The 20,840-nt window shown below is 50.2% G+C and overlaps 1 protein-coding gene across 5 annotated transcripts in view; it reads right to left on the reverse strand.

Moving 5' to 3' along the window:
* TPST2 (tyrosylprotein sulfotransferase 2) overlaps window positions 1–20,117 on the reverse strand; it is a 64,218-nt gene extending 44,101 nt beyond the window's left edge. For 4 of the 5 annotated variants that reach the window (XR_008541693.1, XR_010156172.1, XR_010156173.1 and 1 more), the window contains exon 1: window positions 20,007–20,114. The gene's annotated coding sequence lies outside the window, so the exon portion shown is untranslated. Of the gene's footprint in view, window positions 1–20,006 lie in introns of all 5 variants that reach the window. The other variant, XM_009438068.4, reaches the window with a different exon arrangement.
* Between the last annotated feature and the right edge of the window lie 723 nt (window positions 20,118–20,840).

Consider the following 20,840-nt stretch of genomic DNA (forward strand, 5'->3'; position numbering starts at 1 on the left):
GTGTCAGAGCGAGACTCTGTCAAAAAAAAAAAAAAAAAAAAAGGAAGAAAGAAAGAAAGAAAGAAAGAAAAGAAAGAGAGAGAGAAAAAAATTAATTAATCACACTTTGTCAAATGCTGAGGAATGGTGTTGCTGGCTGGGGTATGCTACCCGCCCCACTCCACCCCACACACTTTTCCCGGCTGCTGCAGAGGAACACACAAGACTCTTTGCATTCATTCAATCAACACTTGCAGGACGGCGCTCTCCCAGGGCTAGTCGGTGCCGGGTGCCAGGAACTTCAAGGACAATTGAGCTTCAGCCTCTGATCATGCCACCCACACCCTGGCTCCTGGCATGGACACCTCCCAGGCCCACACTCAATAAATGAGCAGCCAGGCCACGGTGGCTTTTGATCAGATGCCAAGGAGGTTATGTCTGCTTGTCTTCCTCTTTCTCTACAGCCCCATGAAAACGTTTACAGGGTTTTTCCTTATGCGGGGCCAAACCCACCCATTCTGGCACAGGTATTAGGAGGTCACACTTGGCTACTGTGGCCCTCTCTCCTCCCTCCAGTTCAGGAGATACTAGCGCCCCTGGATGCTCCCCACAGGCTGACATCTCCTGAATTGTCATCTTGAGCCCAAATCTCTCTCCTCACTTGGACACAGTTGCCCACTCTCTTCCTCCCTGCACCTGGGTGTTGAGCCTGGTCCTTTCCCCAGCATACCCCACCTGCAGCTGGTAGCAGCTCCATCCTTTCATGCTGGTGCCAAAAACCCTGAAGGCAGCTTTGATTCTTCTTTCTCACCCTAATCCAATCCAGCAGCAACTCCTGTTAACTTCACCTTTAAAACAGAGCCAGAATCCGCCATTTCTCACCACCCGCACTGCCAGACATTTGTTTCAGGCGTTCACTTCTTACCACTCTGGTCCAAGCCACCTCATCACTAGCTTCCCTGATTCTGCCCTTGTCTCATCAGTTGATTTTCAGCAAGCAGCCACAGTGACCTTAGGAAAACGGAAGTCAGGCCATGGCCCTCCTCTGCTCCGCATCCTCCCGTGGCTCCCACTTTACTCAGGAAAAACCAGTCCTCATTTGCCTTACAGGTTTGACCCCACCCCTTACCTTTCTGCCCCCAACCCCACTGGCCCCTGCCTCTTCTCCAGCCATGCCGGCCCCCTTGCTGTCACTCAAACACACAAGCACCCTCCCTCCTCTGGGCCAGTGCCCTGGCTGTGCCCGCTGCCCGGATGCCCTTTCCCCAAACATCCACTTGGCTCACTCTCTCACCCTCCTGTCCTCTCTCACATCTCACTTCTTCAAGGCCTCTTCTGATCAACCAGTTAATGCTGCAACCTGCCCCGCCAACACAGCACTCCAGAAGCCCTCACCCTGCGTGATTTTTTTTTTCCCCCAGCACTCACCGCCTTCTAACACATCATATGATTGACTTACATATTCTGCATTCATTGTCTGGGGGCCTTGAATGCTCTGTTTCCTGAGCACTGCAGCTCAGTAGGTGCTCAATTAATATTTACTAGATAAGAGTTGTCACTCTGCACCCCTTCTCCTAAGGCCACAGAATCCTGACCGGCCCCTCTCAGCATAGCAACCGTGAAATGGCCAGTTCTCCACTAGTCTGTCACTTGGATGCTTGACAGCATTTCAAACTCAACACAATCAACCTAAACTCCTAATAGGATCTCCTGAGCTTGGTTTCTTTTCCAGGCTTGCCTGTTGGAACAAGCCAGAAACCCAAGATCATGAACCTCTTCCTCCCCATGAACCCCTGATCCAATCACCACTGAGTCCTGTGCATTACACTCAACACCCCCAGGATCCAACTGTTTCTCTCCATCACCAGCAGCCCAGTCCAAGTCCCCACTGTCCGCCACCTGATCATGCTTCCACCCCTGCCTGTCCCCATATGGTGGCATGTCACCCCCGCCTTCACTATACTTTCAAAGCTTCCCACTGTCTTCAGTATGCAATTTCTTCACGTGGCTTAGAGGGATGTCATGATCAGACCCCTTCTCCAGCCCCATGGACCTTCTATCAGCCCCAAGGGTGCCATGCATCCCTGGCTTTCTTATTTTCATTCTCAGTCCACCTTCGACCCCTGGTGCAGACACATAACCTAGGCCTGGCCAATCACAGCATTTCATTCCCAGACTGCAGTGTTGGTTCAAAGATGGACGTTTGACCCAATCTAGGTCAATGAAACTCAACTGGAGACTTTTACAGAATTCTGCGGGGAGGCTAAGCAAGTAGGTTATAGGGCTGGAGGTGTGGGGCCATCTCTAGTCACCACCTGCAAAGCTGGCATGAGAGCAAAGCCAACCTAGGAAGGTGGAGCCGAGATGGAGACATAAATCCCTAAAATTAGTTGAGTCCTTGGATCTAGCCATACCTGAGGCTCACCTCTTACATAATCCAATAAATTTACCTTTTTGCTCAATGCTATGGAAGCTGGGTTTCTGTCTCTGTTTATCAAGAGTCCTAGCTAATAGATGTGTCCATACCCTCTTCCCACCTTATCTTGGGCTGCTTATCTCCTCAGCTAAAGTATCTCCTTCTTCAGGAAGCCTTCCCTGAATACCCCGACTAGATTAAGCTCTACCCTCCTATGTCTCACAGTCCCCTCTGCCTACCACTCACCATTCTGTATGGTAAATGCTGTTTGCCCTTCTGTTTCCCATATTCCACTGTGAGTGCTCACGGGCTGGGAGGCATTGCAGTCTGGTGGGTTTTTTTTCTTCTTCTTTTTCTTTTTTTCCTACACTTATCACAGAGCCTGACACTGAGAGGCATTCACATTTTATTTTTTCAGGTCATTTTGCTCATCAATAAGTTTCCTCAGATATCAGGGAGTAGTGAAAAAAGAATGTGTTTTGCAGAAAGATGCGCCTGAGTTTGAATTCCCCACCTGTTAGTTTTGTGACCTCAGGTAAATCACTTAACCTCTCTGGGCCTCATTTCTCTCATCTGTGAATTGGGAGAGCAGCTAAATACACATAAGGGCTTTACTACCATATTAGAGCTGGTTAAGTGTTTAATCAATGATAGTTCCTGGCTCTACCTTCTTCCTCCAGGGACTGCTCAAGCAATCTTCCCACCTCAGCCCCCCGAGTAGAGAGGACCACAGGTACACACCACCACACCTGGCTAATTTTATTTTTTGTCGAGATGAGGTCTCACTATGTTGTCCAGGCTGGTCTCAAACTCCTGGGCTAAAGTGATCCACCCTCCTTGGCCTCCCAAAGTGCTAAGATGACAGGCGTGAGCCACGGCGCCCTGCCTAGTTCCACCGTCTTATCTGAAGGCTCGGGGTGACGGCTGGGGCCAGTCATTGACTCCGACTTCCGCCCCAACAATGCGGATTTGAGTTTCCACACAAGATGTGACTCTAGAGTATCTTTATTAACATGTCAGAAGGTTTCCTGATGTTTCTGCTTACAAAGTCTTCAGCTAACTTCCCTCTTCCCCTGGCCCCAACTGTAGTTTATGGCTTTTCTGATTGCATGACTTTCCACTTCTTTGTTGTGGAGGTTTTGCAATGGCTGACGGCCAAAAAGTGAAAAGGCTTGACCAAGAACAAAGCAAGCAATAAATAAATACTTGCTGGATGTAATGTTCCTCAACAAGATGGCCTCAACGTTTTTTTTTGTGGTTCATCCAGGAAGCATGAGGCCTTCATCCTGGTAATATTTTGGGCATATTACTAGGGGCAGCAGTTGGCTCTAGGTGGGGGTTTTAAGAGCAGAATTTGCCAGCCCCAATTCTGGGGTAGTGCATACTACGAATCCGGTTTCCTGAGCATTCACCTGCTCCTCTGTTTCCTTCCTGGACAGACTGTGATATCTTCTTCGTTTTCACTCACTCCTAGAAGCAGGAAGAATCGGAAGAATTGCAAAGGCTTTAAGAGCTGCTCAGAGTATGAACACTTAAAACATCACAGGGAGAAACCCACGAGAGAGAAGGGGCATGATCTCATGGTTCACTGTTTTGGGGGACAGATTCACAATTGGGGAACAGCCTTTTCCTAATGGTGCAGGGCTTTGGGGGACCTGGGTTTTATGGAAAGTATTTCCATCTGCAAACTTGCCTGGCCATTACCAGGAAGCAAAATGCCATGGGGAGAGTCCCTTAACTTCTCTGAGCCTCAGTTTCCTTATCTGTAAAATGGGTGAAGAACAACAAAATTTTCGTTGCTATGAATTACTGAGCACTTCTATGCATTAGATGCCATATAACTATTATCTGTCACCCACAAAATAATCATTATTATGATCCCTGTTGCACAGATGAGGAAACTGAGGACCAGAGAAGTGTCTGGAGCAAGGTCTCAAAGCTCATGCATAAGCCAGCTGGAGTTCTAACTCGAGTGTGTCTGACTTGAGAGTTGCTATCAGCCCACAACAACAGGCCTTCTCTTGATGCCTGCCTCACGGGTCACTGTGAGGTTCCAATGGCATCACACACACAAAAGATAAAGATACTCCCTGAGGCACCTGTCTGCCCAGGAACGAGCAACCATAGGTATTTGGGAGGCGACTGGCTGGAGACAAATACAAGTCCCTTGGATCCTCATTATCTGCTTTTCTCCTGGGCTCCCCTCATGCCCAGTCCTAAGTAGAGAGGGTCTCAGAGAGCAGAAATGAGGAAAAGGCGACAGTGAGCAACTGCATCCTTGCAATGAAGGAGCACTCACCAGCATCCTCACCACCCAGAATGTAGGCTCCCAACCATGGGCTGCACGGTGCCTATCACCTCCCACAACTCCAGCCCCGCCAGGGACTTGCCACCAACCAGGAGAACCCAACTAGAAGGGGTCCAGGAGGAGCCATCCTTTCCTACCCACTCTTGGAGGGGCTGCATGCCACTGGCTTTCTGGACCATAAAATGAGATGTGCCATGAACTTCCCCACCCTGTCCATCCCGGGACCATCTAAGGGACTCCAGCAGGAGGACACAGTCAAGATTTGAGCCCTCCCTATGAGGACCTGTCCCCACTCAGTCTCATTTCCCATCACACACCCTAGATGCAGGGGTAAGAATCTAGGTTTGACTCCCGCCCCTCCACTTCCCCAGACAAGTGGTCCAATTCCCCCGTGCCCTATGTCTTTCATCTGGAAAATGGGGATAACACAGCACTTCCCTGGAGGTTGAGATGAATTTGCACCTAGGAAGTCCTTAGCAGAGTACCTGACACACACTAGGGCATCCACAAACATTGGCTGTGACTATTACGACTTTGACACCGAATGCCTTCTTGACCCTGTACTGATACTATTCCCTCTTCCCACAATGCCTCCCTTCCCCTTTTGCCTCCTCTCCCAAATAATTACGGCAATAACAGTAATCATCACACTTACCAATTGCTAAGGGCCTCCTACTTGCAAGACCACGCACAGAACACTTCTCAAAGACCATCTCCTTCCTGCTGCATCCTCCGGAGACAGTGACACTATCATTTCTATACCTCCCCTTGTGTCCATCTAAAACATCAGCTCTCCCAGGGCAGGAACAAGGTCTCTCCTGCTCACTGCTGGATTCCCGGCATCCGGAATAGAGCAGGCACATAGGAGGTGCTCATATTTGCTGCAGAAATGAGACCGCACTGAATCCTCACAAAAACCCGCTGCTGTAAGTGATGATGGCATCCTTTTAAAATGAAGATGCAGGCCGGGCGCAGTGGCTCACGCCTGTAATCCCAGCACTTTGGGAGGCCAAGGTGGGCGGATCATGAGGTCAGGAGTTCGAGACCAGCCTGACCACCATGGTGAAACCCCGTATCTACTAAAAATACAAAAAAATTAGCCGGGTGTGGTGATGCGTGCTTGTAATCCCAGCTACTCAGGAGGCTGAGGCAGGAAAATTGCTTGAACCTGGGAGGCAGAGGTTGCAGTGAGCCGAGATCGTGCCACCGCACACCAGCCTGGGTGACAGAGCGAGACTCCATCTCAAAATAAATAAATAAGTAAATAAATAAAAAATAAATAAATAAAATAAAATGAAGATGCAAAGGACACAAAAAAAAATTTAAGGAAATTATCCGAGGCTGCATCACACTAAATGGCAAAACACAGACATGAACCTGGGGCTGTGGAGTGCTAAGCTCACACTCTTACTAATTAAGGAAATCCCACGTCCCAATGGGGCTCCACCCCATATGCCTTGGAAGGCTTCTCTGACAGCTGCCACTGACAACGATGGAGCTGGTCTTCTTGAAACACCATCAAAGCTGGACTTTGAAAGTAACATTCCTGGGAGACTCTCTGTACCAGCAAAGCCCCAAGTCAGATCTATAGGAGCCTGAGGGTCAGCACGGGAGATTGACACCCAAGTAACAGGATAATTCACAGAATGAAATAAGAGTTTGGTTAGGGGAAGCAAGTCATGTCATCACAGACATCAGAGGAAGGAATCTGAGCTGAGTCGAAAAGAATGCCAGCATTTTAACACGTGCAGAAGTTAGAGGAAGCGTCCCAAGTAGAAGGAACAGCTCAAGCAGAGGGTAGAAGTGTGAAAGCACACTGGAAATTTGGAGAATGGCAAGGAATTCACTGTGAACAGAATAGTCTTTGTGGAGGAGGGGAAGGTAAATAATCATGGCAATAAGAATAACAACAATAATAGTAAGACAAAGCCGGGCACAGTAGCTCATGCCTATAATCCCAAGCATTTTGGGAGGCTGAGGTGGGAGAATCACTTGAGACAAGGAGTTCAAGACCAGCCTGGGCAACATAGCAAGACCCTGTCTCTAAAAAAAAAGGCCGGGCGCGGTGGCTCACACCTGTAATCCCAGTACTTTGGGAGGCCGAGGCGGGTGGATCACAAGGTCAGGAGATTGAGACCATCCTGGCTAACACAGTGAAACCCCGTCTCTACTAAAAATACAAAAAATTAGCCGGGCGTGGTGGCAGACGCCTGTAGTCCCAGCTACTCGGGAGGCTGAGGCAGGAGAATGGTGTGAACCCGGGAGGCGGAGCTTGCAGTGAGCTGAGATTGCGCCACTGCACTCCAGCCTGGGCGACAGAACGAGACTCTGTTGCAAAAAAAAAAAAAAAAGAAAATTAAATTAGCCAAGCGTGGTGGTGCATACTTGTAGTCCCTGCTACTTGGGAGGGTGAGATCACTTGAGCCCAGGAATTCAAGGCTGCAGCAAGCTATGATCATGCCACCGCAATCCAGCCTGGGTGACAGGGCAAAACCCTGTCTTTAAAAAAAAAAAAAAATAGCGAACATGCATATAGTGCTTACTGTGTGCCTGGGGGGTTTTCTACACACTTTACAAATATTTGCTCTTTTTTTTTTTGAGACAAGGTCTCACTCTGTCGCCCAGGCTGAAGTGTAGTGGCACTATCTTGGCTCACTGTAACTTCCACCTCCCAGGATCAAGCGATTCTCCTGCCTCATCCTCCTGAGTAGTAGCTGGGACTACAAGTGTGTGCCACCATGCCCAGCTAATTTTTTGTATTTTTTTAGTAGAGATGGGGTTTCACTGTGTTAGCCAGGATGGTCTCGAACTCCTGACCTTGTAATCTGCCCACCTTGGCCTCCCAAAGTGCTGGGATTACAGGCGTGAGCCACTGCACCCGGCCATTTTTTTTTTTTTTTTTTTTTTTTTGAGGCAGAGTCTCACTCTGTCTGCCACCCAGGCTGGAATGCAGTGGCACAAGCTCGGCTCACTGCAACCTCCATCTCCCGGGTTCAAGTGATTCTCCTGCCTCAGCCTCCTGAGTAGCTGGGATTACAGGCTTGAGCCACCATGCCTGGCTAATTTTTGTATTTTTAGTAGAAATGGGGTTTCACCATGTTGGCCAGGCTGGTCTCAAACTCCTGACCTCAGGAGGAGGTCTAGACCTCCTAAAGTGCTAGGATTACAGGCATTAGCCACCATGCCTGGCCAAGTTTCATTTCTTAGATCTCACCCACAGGAGTGAGAGAAAACATTATCATGTAGCTGGAGGAAGGAATATCAGTAATGTTCATGAGTAAACATCAAAATGTATTATTATCTTTAAGAATTACCGAAAGGAATTTCAATTAAAATCAATTATATAGGTTGGTCTTGAACTCCTGACCTCAGGTGATCCGCGCGTCTCCGCCTCCCAATCGCTCATTTAATCCTCACAACTAATCTATGAGGACAGTGCTCTGTCATTCCATTTTACAGCTGAGGAAGCCAAGGCACAGAAAGGTGAAGTCCTTGCCTGAGATCTCACAGCAGGTTTTAGCACCCGTGTGCTTCATCTGCTGCACCTCCACTACCCCAGCTCTCAACGTGGGTTCTCTGACCAGCAGGAACAGCGCTTAGGAACCTACACAAAATGCAGATTATCAGGGCTCAAGGAGACCACGCTGAATGGGAACTCTGGAAGTGGGGTACAGCAACCTGTGTTGAAGAAGCCCTCCATCCACGGTGAGGTCAGCAACCTCCGACCCTGCAAACCTGACCACGCTCTGCAATCCTCAGGACTGTGCCATGGGGACTATGCTTGGGGACCCCAAGGTCCTCAGAGAAGGAAGATTTTGCCCAGAGTCCCGCAGTAGGTAGAGGAGAGCAAACCAGGCCTCGAACCAGAATCTCCCATCTCTCAGAAGTCGGTGTCTACACAACAACCCCTGAGGGATGTCAAAGCAGCCACCAGCTCAACACGGGGGTGCACTGTTCCCAGTTTCTGAGGCATGGAAGACCCAGACCCCATTATTTCCAAGTTATTTGCATGATCCAGAACAAGTTACCTCAACTCTCTGGGCCTCAGTTTCCCCATCTGTGAAAAGAAAAAGCTGGACCCTATTTCTTTCTTTCTTTCTTTTTTTTTTTGAGACGGGGTCTCACTCTGTCACCCAGGCTAGAGTGCAGTGGCGTGATCTTGGCTCACTGCAGCCTTGACCTCCCAGGCTCAAGCAATCCTCCCACCTCAGGCTCCAAAGTAGCTGGGAATAAAGCATGCACCACCATGCCCGGCTGATTTTTGTACTTTTTTGTAGAGACAGGGTTTCGCCATGTTGCTCAGGCTGGTCTTGAACCCCTGAGCTCATGCAAGTGATCCGCCCGCACTGGCCTCCCAGAGTGCTGGGATTATAGGTGTGAGCCACTGTGCCCAGCCTGGAGGCAAGACTCTATTTCTAACCTTGTTTTTCTTCCCAAAACTCTTAGCCATCAAATATGCACTGCTGGTCTACTGTGCACTTGAGCAAGGAATGACCACGTAGCAGAATGAAGGGCAAAGGCACCTACTGCATGCAGCTTCCAGCAGTGCTCAGAGGAAGGGTAGCCGACACTCCCCCAGTACCCCAAACCAAATCAAACCAAAAGCAGCATCTGCCGTCCTGCTGCTAGCCCAGGCTTCCTCTTCTTCCCCACAGCCCTGGGGCCCAGTGGGGAAGGGAGGGCCCTGGGGGCGTGGAAAGGGTGTGGGTTGAGGGGAAACCATGGCCTTGTAGGGCGGCCTTGCCAGGTGCCTGACTCCACAGGGCCTCTGTCTTCCACCTGGGAAGTAGCTACTACCACTTTCTCACACCTCCAAGGGTTTCTGGCTGAGCCCCTGGGCTCTGCAAGGGTCCGGATGGTTCTGTGGCAGGATGTCAGCCACCAGCCAAAGCAAGTGGGATGAAAAGTTTTTAATGAGAGAAAGGAAGGGCCGTGCTGGCACCTGTGTGGGCTTGGGGTCGGCAGCGGGAAGGAAGGGGGAAGTGGTGCAGATTGGGGCGGAAGAAGACAGAGAGAGACAAAAACAGAGAGAGGCAGAGACAGAGGGAGATAGAGACAGAGGAGATAGATGGGGAGAGAGAGTCAGAGGAGAGGCAAAGATGGGAGTAAGACAGAAAGAGTGACAGAGACAGGGAAAGACGTGAGTTGGGGGGATGGGTGGGAGGGAGAGAGAGGCAGGGAGACAAAAATAGAAACCAAGACAAGTTGGGTACAGAGGCTTACGTCTGTAATCCCAGTACTTTGGGAGGCTGAGGCAGGTGGATTGCTTGAGCCCAGGAGTTCAAGATCAGCCTGAACAACATAGTGAGACCCCATTTCTACAAAAAATAAAAAATGAACCAGGTGTGGTGGTCTGTACCTCTAGGCCCAGCTACTCGAGAGGCTGAGGCAGGAGAATTGCTTGAGCCCAGGAGTTCAAGGCTGCAATGCTGCCCCTGCACTCCAGCTTGGGCAACAGAGCAAGACCATCTCAAAAAAAGAAAAAAAAAAAAAAAGAAAAAAGAAAGAAGAGAAGAATAAGAAAATCACCAGACAGAGAAGGAGAGAGATGAGGAGCAGCAGCAGCCTGGAGCAGGAACCTCAGCTCCTACACCATCAATGGGCACCTACATCCCTGCACCCACATCTTAGCTACACAGCCATCCCGCCCTTCAGTCAAGGCCCCTGGGTATCCAGGGAAGAAGGGGAATGTTGAGAGAGAGGTGACTACTGGCCCAGCCCCCTCCAGCCCTCTCACCTGTTGTGGGGCTCTCCAAATTCCAAGCTTCTGAACACTACCTTCCCAATGTTAATTACATCCAGAACCCCCTTTAATCGTATTCATTTTTGTTCAATGGATTCAGTATTTTTAAAACATATTTTCAAGGGAAACTATAATCCGCTGGATTAAATTAAAAACATGCCCTAATTAAAAAGTTAATGCAAAAATAAAATCGAAGGAAGCAATGCTTTTTTATGCCTTCTGGCTAGAGACGGCCGCCAGCCTAAGGAAGGATCCCCAAAGGAGCCGGCTGTGTCCGATCTTTGTTAAACAAGAGGAGTCTGGGGAGAAGCACTAAAGACGCGTTAGCACCTAATGGAGGCTTTCTCCGGAAAGTCATCAGAGGGTGGGGAGGAAGACTTTCGCTCTGTGATTTAGCACTTCATACTAGGCAACAGCAGCCTCCAGGGCCAAATTCAAGTCCTTTGGCATCGCACTGAGGCTCTGTTGTGACTTAACTCCTGCTGACCTCCAATTTTATTATAACACCACCGATTCCCCCAACCCTCAACACACACACACACACACAAACACACACACACACACACACACACACTATAGTCTTTGTGCCTGAACTCTACCAAACATACCAGGCCACAGAGTCTCACACCTCCAAACTTTTGCACTTGTGATTCTCTCTCCTTGGAAAACCTTTCCTGACCTCCTCTACAAAGCTAACTCCTACTGGCATCATTTGCACCCCTTCCTCCAGGAAGTCTTCCCTGACTGCCTCCTGTCCCTGTACCAGTATCCCCCAAGGTGCTTAGCATCCTGTGTGGCTTCTGGTGTTGCTTCTCTGCCAACCCCATGGAATGTGCAGGGCTGGGACCCCATCCTAGTCCCCACATCCTCTCAGAACCCAGCATGGTCCCCAAACTTCCAGCACAGGGTGCACAGGTATTTGTTGAGTAAACAGAAGGATGGATTGAGAAAGAAATGAAGGCATCAGAACACTCTGGGACAGAAGGAAATCTAAACTAAACCCTCTCTGTGCTCTGGGAAAAAGTTCTAGGCAGAAGCTCCTGTCCAATAAGAATCAGTCAACTTGACTCAAATTGGCCTCACCTACTCATTGGTCCACAAACTCTGGGCCAATGGCCCAGCCTCTATTCAGTTTTCTCGCCTGTAAAGTGGAGACAGTAGTATTGCCTATGATAGAATTGAGCTAAGAAAAATAAACGTAAAGAGCTAAGTACCCAGAAAGCACCCAAGTCTTAACTGCAATCATTACTATTTTTATCAGCATCTAACACTCACCAAATCAAAGTTTAGTAACTCGTAGGGACCCAAAAGATGATTAGAAAAGCAACTGGCAGACTTTCTCTTCAAAGGCCAGCAATGTGGGCTCTCTGGTCTCTATTACAACTACTCCACTCTGCTTTTGTTACACAACAGCAGCCACAGACAAAATGTCAATAAATAAGCATAGCTGTGTTCCAATAAAACTTTATTTACAAATACAGATAGCGGGCCGGATGTGGCCTATGAGTGGTAATCTGCCAATTTCTGATCCAGGCCCTCACTATTCCAAATGTGGTCTTTAGACAAAAACCATCAGAGGCCCCTGGAAACTGGTTAGAAACACAGTCTTAGTCTCTGCCCCAAACCTGCTAATCAGAATCTGCACTTTAGCCGGGCGCTGTGGCTCACGCCTGTAATCCCAGCATTTTGGGAGGCGGAGGCAGGCAGATCACTTGAGGTCAGGAGTTTGAGACCAGCCTGGCCAACACAGTGAAATCCCGTCTCCAATAAAAATACAAAAATTAGCCGGGCATGGTGGCAGGTGTCTGTAATCCCAGCTACTTGGGAGGCTGGGGCAGGAGAATCGCTTGAACCCGGGAGGCAGAGGTTGCAGTGAGCCGAGACTGCACCACTGCACTCCAGCCCGGGCAACAAGATCGAAACTCCGTCTAAAAAAAAAAAACAAAAACAAACAAACAAACAAAAAACAACCAAAAACACAGAATCTGCACTTTAACAAGTTCCCCAAGGGGATCATATGCATGTTAAGATCTGAGAGGCCTGGGTACTCAACTTCATAGGCTGACATCTCACGTCAGAGATGTGGGTTACTTTTTCTTGCCTGATGCCTCCACCAGAACGTTAACTCCAGGACAACTAGGACCTCGTTGCTTCTTAAATCTTGCACCCCAACATCCAGTTGAGGGTTCTCATGTGTCCTTATTCTGGTGGAAGACGTCACTCAGTGGCTATCCGTGCAGTGCTGGGATCAAGGCATGACTTCCACTGACAGCCTCTGAAGTTGGGCAGATGGGCTTTGAGTCCTGGTGCTGAATCTCAGGCCTGTGTGACCTCGGGAAAGTGACTATTTCCAAGCCTTGGCTTCTGGGAAATGGCGTGGTCAATAACAAATATCTCACTGTGGGGAACAACAGTTAGGTAGGGACCTGTACCAGGTAAGGTGGCACGGCACCCTAGCGCCCAGAGACAGGAACTCCCCACACAGGGAGTATGCAATGGGGACAACCTCCAGTCCCAGCACTCTGGGAGGCTGAGGTGGGAGGATCGCTTGAGCCTGGGAGGCAGAGGTTGCAGTGAGCCGAGATCACACCACTGCACTCTAGCTTGGGCAACAGAGCGAGACTCCATCTCAAAAAGGAAAAAAAAAAAAAGAAAAAAACAAATAAAAGGCCAGGCACAGTGGCTCACACCTGTAATCCCAGTACTTTGGGAGGCTGACACGGGCAGATCACTTGAGGTGAGGAGTTCAAGACCAGCCTGGCCAACATGGTGAAACCCCGTCTCTATCAAAAAAATACAAAAATTAGCTGGGCATGGTGGTAGGCACCTGTAATCCCAGCTACTCAGGAGGCTGAGGCAGGAGAATCACTTGAACCGAGGAGGCAGAGGTTGCAGTGAGCCAAGATCATACCACTGCACTCCAGCCTGGGCGACAGAAGGAAACTCCATCTCAAAAAAAAAAAAAAAATGCCTTGAGGGCTTAAAATGGCAGACAGGGTATCAGGAGGCCTCAGACAACCTCCAATGTCCTAGAAACACAGAGCTGGAAGGGCTCTTGGAGCGTGTCAAAAAAAAAAAAAATTGTGCCATGCACGATGGCTCACACCTGTAATCCCAGCACTTTGGGAGGCCAAGGCAGGCGGATCACAAGGTTAAGAGTTCGAGACCAGCCTGGCCAATATGGTGAAACCCTGTCTCTACTAAAAATACAAAAATTAGCTGGGCGTGGTGGCATGCGACTGTAATCCCAGCTACTTGGGAGGCTGAGGCAGAAGAATAGCTTGAACCCAGGAGACGGAGGTTGCAAGGAACCAAGATCATGCCATTGCACTCCAGCCTGGGCGACAAGAGCGAGACTTCGTCTCAAAAAAAAAAAAAAAAAAATTGTTTTTAAAGCAATGGAACTGCTTATTCAGGTGGCACGAGGCAGGCCTGAGGCATCCTCAGATCCCCTGAAGAGCCGCACTTACGTGACAATGGGGAGTGGGGGGAACCACAGTGACTGGGAGAGTCCAGGCCACCTAAGGGGCAGCTTCAGGCCACTCCAGTTTGGCCTAAGCTCCTGGGTTTCCAAGAGAAATGAGAAATCAGAATTTTTCTCTAGAAATGTTTGAATGTTATAGCATGGGAGCTCAACAAAAAACATGCAGCAGGGTGAACTCACCCATTTAACATGTACGGAAACTGGGGCTCAGAGAGGGGAAGCTCCTTGCCCAATGTCACACAGCAATTTGGAGGAAGAGTTGGGACTTGGCTGCTTCCAAGCTCTGCTGTGCATGAGAGTGTGGGAGTGGGAGGAACAGAGCGAGTAGGGAGGAGTGGGTGGGAATCTGGACTTTACAGGCCAAGAGCCCTGCATGTTCTGATCATCAGGGAAGGAGTGTGGACAGAGGGATGGAGAGCGGATCAATATTTATTCAGAATAGTTATAACAACACCTGACGTTTTCTGTGTGTTTTCTATGTGCTAGGCCTTAAGATGGGATATCAAGGAGGAGTAAGAATGAGAATTCAGAGTGCAGAGTCTGGGCTGGGTGTGGTGGCTCACGCCTGTAACCCCAGCACTTGAGAGGCCAAGGTGGGATGATCGCTTGAGCCCAGAAGTTCAAGGTTATAGTGAGCTATGATTGTGCCACAGCACTCCAGCCTAGGCAACAGAGCAAGACCCTGTCTCAAAACAAACAAACAAAAAAACCCAAAACAACAAAAAAAGAAAGATTCTGGATCCAAATCCTATGTCTCCCACTTCCTAGCTGGGTGACCTTGTGCAAATTACTTCACCTCTCTGAGCCTCAGCCTGTTCACATCATATGGCTGTTGGGGGAATTAAATGAGTTAAACCACATACAGTGCCTAGAACAGTGTCTGGCACCCAGCAAGCCCTGTTGATATTGCCTGTATTTATAATTGTTGCCTTTTGACAGACGGAGGAACTAAGGTTCACAAACGAACATGTTCAAAATTCCAAAGAGCCTGTTTAACCCCAGGGCCTCAGCTTTTGCCTGGTACCAAGATAAGTGCTTTACCACCATTCCCTTCCATCCAGCACCCCTGGAAGATAGGTCCTACTTATACCTGCATTCAGCAGATGAGAAAACCAAAGCATAGAGAAACAGCCAACAGCCCCAGAAAGATGTGGAGCACCTGGATTCTAATACAGGCCAGTGCCCCCTAGCTCCCTATCACACTGCCTGCTTTCTGGGCTGCCTGCCTGCTTTCTGGCTGCAGAAGCCCCAGTCAAAAGTCTTACTGATACAAAGTCACTCGGCAGACGGGCTGGCTGCCCGCCATCTGAGCACATAGGATAAGAAGTTTCTCCCTGGGCCATCAGCCCCAGACGTTCCCTAGGGCCTGTGGGCACTGCCCTCTGAGGTCCTTCCCTGCAATTTCTGGGGGCTGGCCAAGATCTCAAGCAGCTCTGAATGAATCATTCCCACAAATCCTCCTCTGGCTGCAGTCCAGGGTGGGGGAGACCTGAGAAGTGACGGGAGGGGACAGTCATCCCAGATCTCTGGAGGGGCCCCAGACCGGGTACATGCAGGTCCTCAGAGGGCACGGGGACTTGCAAGCAATAGGAATAGGCAGCAAGTCGGGGAGCAGGAGCTGCTGCTACCCAGAGAAGCTTCCCTGGTGCCACGTGGGGCATCAAAGCCACACAAGCCACATGCATTTTTCCAAAAAAGTACATTCTGGTCACCAACCCCAGGCTGTGAAGCTATATCTGATCTGCCACTCTTACTACAAATACACCCACAAAGTCACATCAATAATACATTTCAGGCCAGGCATGGTGGCTCACACCTGTAATCCTAGCACTTTGGGAGGCCGAGGCGGGCGGATCACAAGGTCAGGAGATCGAGACCATCCTGGCTAACACGGGGAAACCCTGTCTCCACTAAAAATACAAAAAAATTAGTCAGGCATATGCCTGTAGTTCCAGCTACTCGGGAGGCTGAGGCAGGAGAATGGCGTGAACCCGGGAGGTAGAGCTTGCAGTGAGCCGAGATCATGCCACTTGCACTCCAGCCTGGGCAACAGAGCGAAACTCCGTCTCAAAAATAATAATAATAATAATCATAATAATACATTTCAACAGCCTAACCGATCCCAAGGTACCACCACATCTTAGTTCTGAATGGTCTATGCCCATTCCTCAGTAGGGTACACTGACACCCAGAGAGCGGCAGTTCCTTGCCTAGGGAGCCTTCCCACCCCGTCTCCATGTCCCTAGGCTGCTTTCTTTTTTTTTTTTTTAATATTTAATTGATTTTTATGTATTGACCTAATACCCTACAATCTCGCCCTGTTGCCCAGGCTGGAGTGCAGTGGTGCGATCTCAGCTCTCTGCAACCTCTACTCAAGCGATCCTTCCACCTCAGCCTCCCGGCTATCTGGGAATACAGGCGCGCACCACCACGCCTGGCTAATTTTTGTATTTTTTGTAGAGATGGAGTTTCACTATGTTATTCAGGCTGGTCTCGAACTCCTAGGCTCAACCAATCCATCCACCTCAGCCTCCAAAAGTGCTGGGATTACAAGCATGAGCCATGCACCCGGCCTAGGCTGCTTTCTTAATGCACAGGAACTCAGGATTTTAAAAGGACAAGGAAAGGCAAGTATGCAAAAAAGAATAAAGTCACGAGGTGCCAGATACAGCGGCTGGGAGGCGTGGTCTTAACACCATTCCCAAACAGCAGCTGCCCAGATGAACCAAGTTGTCAGGAAACTGGAACACGCAGATAAGTGCTGGTCTAAGTTCCTGAACCAGCAGAGTACAGTTCAAGCTGGGGTGAACTACCTACCTTCTCAAGGAACTCTTCCTGTGTGAAAACGCTGAGTTCTGACCTGAGTTCTTCCGGTGCAGCCTCTTGCTGAAGCAAAGAGTGTGAAGGAAGAAACACAGGGTCCTAGGGGTGGGGAAGGTGCTGAGAGGAGGGGGAAGATGTCTGTGTGTGCAGAATGTTCACAGATGAAGCGTCTGTAACTCAGGACTGCTCATCTCAGGCCTGGGGGGGTGGCCCCTCTTGAAATAAGCAGCAACTCACATAGGACACTCCTGTGGCCACCCAGAGAGGTCACCTTCAGAGTAGCGTGGGGGGGTCCAGATAGGGTGTGGGCAGGACCAGACTTAATTTTGGGGTCAAGGGACAAGTCTTCCCCTTCAGTTATGGTCTAGGAGAGCCATGGAGGGTCTCCCTGGCCTCCACAAAGCCTCAGCTGGCAAGGGGGCTCCGGGCTGGCCTGGGATGGGAAGATCCGAGCAGCTTCCACCTTCCTTTCACCCCCTCCTAATACTGTGTGCCAGCTCCTGGGGTGGGCTCTGTAAGCCACTGGGTCCTACACTGCCTGTCCTTACTTCGGTATTTTCACAGAGTCTTGCTCTGTCACTCAGGCCGGAGTGCAGTGGTGTGATTGATCTTGGCTTACTGCAACCTCTGCCTCCTGGGTTCAAGCGATTCCCCTGCCTCAGCCTCCCAAGTAGCTGGGGTTACAGGCACGCACCACCACACCTGGCTAATTTTTGTATTTTTAGTAGAGACGGGGTTTCACCATGTTGGATAGGCTGGTCTCGAACTCCTGACCTCAGGTGACCTGCCCACCTTAGCTCCCAAAGTGCTGGGATTACAGGTGTGAGCCTCCGTGCCCAGCCTGAAAACAGTTTATAACTAACACATCAAAGCCAGTGATTTCAAGGGTTATGACTGCTTCAGAGAACACTAAATGTATTTAAGATTATTGGAACCCTCATACACTGGTGGTGGGAATATAAAATGGTACAGCTGTTCTGGAAAAATAGTCTGGCAGGTCCTCAACAGGTTAAACCTGGGTGCAGTGGCTCACACCTATAATCCCAGCACTTTGGGAGCCTGAGGTAGGAGGATCGCTTGAGACCAGGAGTTCAAGACCAGCCTGGGCAACATAGTGGGACCCCTATCTCTACAAAATAAATAAATAATAAAATAAATTTAAAAAATATTTAAAGGTGAAACCTAAAGTTACCTTACGACCCAATCATTCCACTCCTAGAAATATACCTGAGAGAACTGAAAATGTATGTCCAAAGACCTGTACATGAATGTTCATAGCAGTATTATTCATAATAGTCAAAAATTAGAAACAACCCAAACATCCATCAGCTGACAAATGGATAGAATGTGGTATATCCACATAATAGAATATTATTCAGCCATAAAAAGGAACGAAGTACTTAAAAAAAAAAAGGAATGAAGTACTGATACAGGCTGCAAGGGGCTGAACCTTAGAAACATTCTCTGAAGTGAAAAGCATCAGATACAAAAGGCCACATAGTATATGACTGCATTTATATGAAATGTCCAGCACAGGCAAATTCATAGAGAATTTGAGAGTCAGTAAGTGGTTGCCAAGGGATAGGGGAAGAAAGGACTGGGGAGTGACCATGAAACAGCCTTTCTTTTGGGCATGATAAAAATGTTCTAAAATTAGACAGTGGTGATGGCTGTGCAACTCTGAACATCCTAAAAATTACGGAAACATATACTTTAAAAGGGTGAATTGTACGGTATGTGAACTGTATCTCAACAAAGCTGTTATAAAAAAGTTTGCATGAGATTTTTAAAAATCAGGTAATACAAAGATATATATTAAGTAAATAATAGTACAATTGGGGTTCAGCGGAGTGGGGGGAATTCAGAAATGATGCAACAGTTCCGTTAGGACAATGAAATAAACCCAGCTTTACAGTTATGGAAACTGAGACTAGATCGGAAGGAAAATGCGTCGCCGAGGCCACATCACTACTAAATCCGGTGTGTCACAGATCTGTTCAAATCCAGAAGCCTACCCTCACCAGCAGACCACCCTGCTGAGATGAAAGGGTTATCACATGGAGGCTAGGGAGAGGTGTCCACCCACAGCCCAGTCTGGCAGACAGACATGCAAGGGAATGTCTGTTGGGAAGTGAGAAAAAGGGCTGGCTAACTCTGTGGGGTTCAAAACAGGAAGCACCCAACAATACCAGGAGAATGCCAGGGAAGGCTTCCCGGAGGAGGTGCTGCTTGAGGGGGCTTCTGTAGGATAAGTAGGAGTTCAACAGCCCGCCTCCTCAACATCCCCAAGGACATTAAGTCAGGAGGCCTGTGAGTGAATTTCAGCTCTGCCACATCCTAGCTGTGAATCCTAGGGTCACGGACAGGTGACCTCTCCAAGCCTCAGTCTCCCTATCTGTAAAAGGGGAAGGGGGCAAGAGGTCAGGCACGGTTCTTTCTAATGACTGTGCTGAGGTGGATGGTTCCTTCCCTAGGGAACGGGCCTTTGAGTGGGAATGCCAGACCTTGACCTCTGTCCCATCTAACAACGACTCTGCCAGGTCAGGCGTGCTCAGCCTCTGAGCCCATGCTCCCTGTCCCCTGCTACCCGTCCCAGTCCCGGCTTTCTGGGCACCTCCCATCCAGCTCACACTGAGAAGCGGAGTTTACGGAGGGAGGTTGGGGGCGGGGGTGGGATCCTCGGGTCAAATTCCTCTCCGCTCCTCACCAGTGACCTCCAAGTTCACTAGGGCTCCCCAACCCAGTGCTCCCAGCGCCCACCTCCCCAGCCGACGATTTCCGCCCCCAACGCCTCCACTTCTGACGCTCCTCGCAACTCCACGGCTGCTGCAAGTTAACTTCCACGCGCCCTGGCGCCCGCCTGGGGGTCCCCGCGCGCCTGGGCGAGGTTGGGGACTCCGGAGGCGGGGACGCGCCGCCCTCCCCCCCAGTCCCCCCGCCAACAGACGCTGAGCGTCTCCCAGGCGCTGGGTCCGAAGCGGGAAGCGTGGTAACGGGGGCCCGGTGGATGCCGCACCCCGCGGAAAGCGCTCGGGACGCCGAGCGGGTGCGGATCCCAGAACCGCGCGCCCGCGCCGCCTGCCTGCCTCCCAGATCCCAGCTCCCAGCCCCGGAGCCCGAGCAGTCGCGCCGGGCCCGGAGGCAGCCGCCAGGACGGAGGGCTGCCAGGCGCCCGAGGCCGACCCGCACGGCCCCCAGCCCGCGCCCGCGGCTGCAACCCGAGGCCACCCCCTGCCGCCCCAGGGCCACCTACCGTGGCGAGACGCGGCGAGGCAGCCCCACGCACCCAGCGACTCCCGGCTCTCCAGCCGCCCCAGCCGGGGAAGGGGGAGGTGCCCGCGCGGGGGCGGGGCCGCGGCGACGTGACGTACGGGGGCGGGCCCGATACGCGGCCCCGCCCCGCCCCATCCCCTCCACTGCGCCTCGGGACCGCGAGGTGAGCAGAGGCTGGCCGGGGAGTTTCCCGGAGGCTCGCCCTGGGAACCCCGCCCCGCCGCCCTGGAAGCCCCTGTCTGCTCGCTGGCTTACCCCTAGGACGGGCAGCTCACCACTTCTCCCGGACAGTTCTGTTTAAGAGAAGTTCCTTTCTGCCTGTAAGCAATGAAGTGGAATGATCACCAAAAAGTGGTGTAAGAAAAGAAAAGTAGACCCGCAGCGGGGTGTATTTGTGCTACTGTTTGTGTAAAACACAGAAAAAAGAAAGGGGTGGTCTGATGTATAGTCATACACACCAGTGGTTTTGGAGGGGGGTTTTGTGGATATACCACATTCTCTCCATTTATCAGGGATTTTGCCCTGACATCCCTCCGCCACCACGACATTTGGCAATCTCTGAAGACATTTTTGGTTGTCATAACTGGGGAAGTGGAGAGGCGATACCGGCATCTAGTGAGTAGAGGCCCGGGATGCTGCTAAACATCCTGCCGTGCATAGGACACCCTTTCCACCCCCAGCCCTGCCACTACCCCCCCAGAAAAAACCCTGCAAAAAATGCCGAATAGCGTAAAGGTTGTGAAGCCCTGATATACACAAATGAAACAAAACTCCTGACTGATAAATCTCAGCACAGTCTAAGTTCTATAACCTT

The sequence above is a fragment of the Pan troglodytes genome, chromosome 23 (assembly GCF_028858775.2).
Source record: "Pan troglodytes isolate AG18354 chromosome 23, NHGRI_mPanTro3-v2.0_pri, whole genome shotgun sequence".
Lineage (NCBI taxonomy): Eukaryota > Metazoa > Chordata > Mammalia > Primates > Hominidae > Pan > Pan troglodytes.